This window comes from Sapajus apella, unplaced genomic scaffold, assembly GCF_009761245.1.
Source record: "Sapajus apella isolate SASKATOON/1434 unplaced genomic scaffold, GSC_monkey_1.0 scaffold13, whole genome shotgun sequence".
Classification (NCBI taxonomy): Eukaryota; Metazoa; Chordata; class Mammalia; order Primates; family Cebidae; genus Sapajus; species Sapajus apella.
The window spans coordinates 27119720-27122668 of NW_022436953.1; the positions used below are offsets into that span (position 1 = coordinate 27119720).

Here is a 2949-nt window from a genome sequence, read left to right on the forward strand (position 1 = left end):
CTGAAGCTGCTCTTCCCTCAGGCACTTGGGAATGCTGGGCCAGGCCTGGGCTACTAGAGGGGGCAAGAGAACTAGCAAAGGTGTGGGGAGCCTATAGGTCTGGAAAGAAAAAATTAAATTCTTAGAGTGAGGGATCCAGAAACCCATAAGAGCAGATAACTGAGCCAAACTTTCAGCCAGTTTTTAACTCAAGATATTGGAAAATTTCTGAAGCTACACAAAATGGAAACTAGGTAGGTAAATACAGAGCCTTGGAAAAGCTAAGTGACGTTTTCAATAGTCTCACTGTGCTGAGGACACTAGGACTAGAACTTAGAACTTATGGGGCAAGGGCCTATGATGAACACCCCAGCAACTCAACAGGAAACCATAAAACCACGCTCTAAGAATCAACATGATCCAGAAGTAGGCAGAGGTCCAATACTGCCGCTGAGCCCTGAGTTAACTCAGTCCCTGATTGAATTAAGCTGATTAACCAATAGCACGTGATATGGTTTGGCCGTGTCACTATCCAAATCTCATCCTGATTGTAGCTCCCACAATTCCCACATGTCACGGGAGGGACCTGGTGGCAGTTAACTGAATCATGGGGAAGGGTCTTTCCTGTGCTGTTCTCGTGATATTGAATAAGTCTCATGAGATCTGATGGTTTTGTTCAGATCTCATGGGAGTCCCCCTGCAGAAGCTCTTTTACTTCTGCCACCACGTAAGTTGTGATTCTGCTCCTCATTTGCCTTCTGCCATGACTATGAGGCCTCCCCAGCCGTGTGGAATTGTGAGTCAATTAAACCTCTTTTTCTAAATAAATTACCCAGTCTTGGATATGTTTTTATTAGCAGCATGAGAACAGACTATAATACAGTATAGCTACCTGTCAGAGGAAAGGATGAACAATGTCCAGCATTAAATAAAAAATGTAGGCACACCAAGAGAAAAGACCAAATGGTCAGATATAAGGAGGGGAAATTAGATAAGGGAAATCAACCCACAGGTGATTCAGGTATTGGACTTAGCTAACAAGGGTTTAAGAGAACTATTATTAATATGGCAAAGAATATAGAAAAAGATAGAATAGAATTTCATCAGACAACTGAAAAGCTGTGAAAAAAATTAAATGAAAATTTTGAGAATTAAAAATTTTACAAACTAAACTTAAGAATTCAGTAGGTAGATATATTATTAATGTAACCTGTTATTATTAATAATCTATTATGAATAGATTTGAAGCAGCAAAAGAGGATTAGTGAATTGGGAAATACAGCAACATAAAAAATTAAGATTAACACAGAAGGAAAAAAGATAGAAAATACAAAAGAAAACATAAAGGACATAGACAACAAGTGTAAAGGCCTAACATAAGTATAATTGTAGCCCCAGATAGAGAGGAAAGAGATAATGGGGTAAGGAAATATTTGAAGAACTAATAGCTGACAATTTTCCAAAACTGAGGAAAGACATTAATCCACAAATTTAGACTCTCTACATACTCTAAGCAAGGTAAATATAGAATAAATTATATTCATTATAGCTAAGCTGCTGAAAAACAAAGATATAAAAGGATATTGTGAACACAGCAGGAGAGAAAAGATACATTACCTTCAATGGAGCAACAATAAGACTCAAGATTGACTCTCAGAAATGATATGTTTAACAGACTGGAAGGTAGTAAAACTAACCTGAAATTCTATATTCAGTGAAAGTGTAACAGTTCAATTGGTTAATCTTGCCCACTGCCTACCCAGATAGAGCCAATGTATCAAGATGGAGAATTGCAATAGAGAGTTTAATACATGTACAGCCAGCTAAACAGGGGACTGTAGTTTTAATGCTATTCAAATTAGCCTCTCCAAAAATTTGGAGACTAGGGTTTTTTAAAGATAGTTTGGTGAGCAGGGGGCTAGGGAATGAATGCTGCTGATTAGTTAGGGCTGCAATTATCCGGGTGTGGAAAATGGTCCTCATGTGCTCAGTTCACTTCTGGATGGGAGCCACAGAGGAAATGCTGGTCTAGTTGGAGTCATCCAGTCATCAGAAATGCAAAAGTCTGAAAAGGCGTCTTAAAAGGGCAATTTTAGGATCTACAGTAGGGATGCTATTTACAGGAGTAATTGGAGAAGTTGCAAATCCTTGTAACCTCCAGAATAATAGCTGGTAATCATTTACCTATGCCTACATCTTAGCAGGATTCAGGTGCCTCTCATCTTCCTAACCTGGCTTCCTTTCATTAGTTGTACAAAAGTGGCTTAGTTTTGGGAAGAGCTATTATGTTTGTCTCCCAAAGTTAGTCTGGCCCATGCTCAGGAATGGCCAAGGCCAGTCTGGAGGTTAAAAGCAAGACGAAGTTAATTAGATCTTTTGCTGTCATAATTTTTCACTGTTATAATTTTTGCAAAGGCAGTTTCAAAAACAGCCTTCAGAAATGAAGGGAAAATATTATTTTAAGACAGCAAACCAGAAAGACCCAGTCTAAAATAAATGCCAATAGAAATTCTTCAGACAAAGGAAAAAGAACCCAGATTTAAAAACTGAAATGCATGAAAAAATTGAAAGCTACAGAAAAAGTAAATATATAAATATAAATAAACATTAACCATACAAAACATCAAAAATAATGTCTAATGGGGTTTAAAATATATATTGACAAGAATAAAGGAAAAGAATGTGAGCAATAAAGTATTCTAAGATCTTAACATGTGTAAAAGAATTAAAAGTCCTAAATTACATTAGACAATAATAAGTCAAGAATACATGTTGCAATATTTACAGTAATTACTGAAATACAAATAAAAGAATGTTTAAATACCAAGTTTATACAGGGAAAATAGAATGATAAAAGTCTTCATCCAAAAGAAGGTAAAAAAAAAAAAAAAAAAAAAAAAAAACCAAAAAACATGGAAAAGAAATAAAAAATGGGTGCAACAAAAAAATTAAAATGGTAGCTATAATTCT

At 36.1% G+C, this 2949-nt stretch overlaps 1 long non-coding RNA gene across 1 annotated transcript; it reads left to right on the top strand.

Moving 5' to 3' along the window:
• The first annotated feature begins 795 nt into the window (after nucleotides 1-795).
• Nucleotides 796-1291, top strand: LOC116554085. The gene is made up of 2 exons (XR_004270042.1): nucleotides 796-1167; nucleotides 1220-1291. It is a non-coding gene; the product is annotated as an uncharacterized LOC116554085 (long non-coding RNA).
• Nucleotides 1292-2949: the final 1658 nt, after the last annotated feature.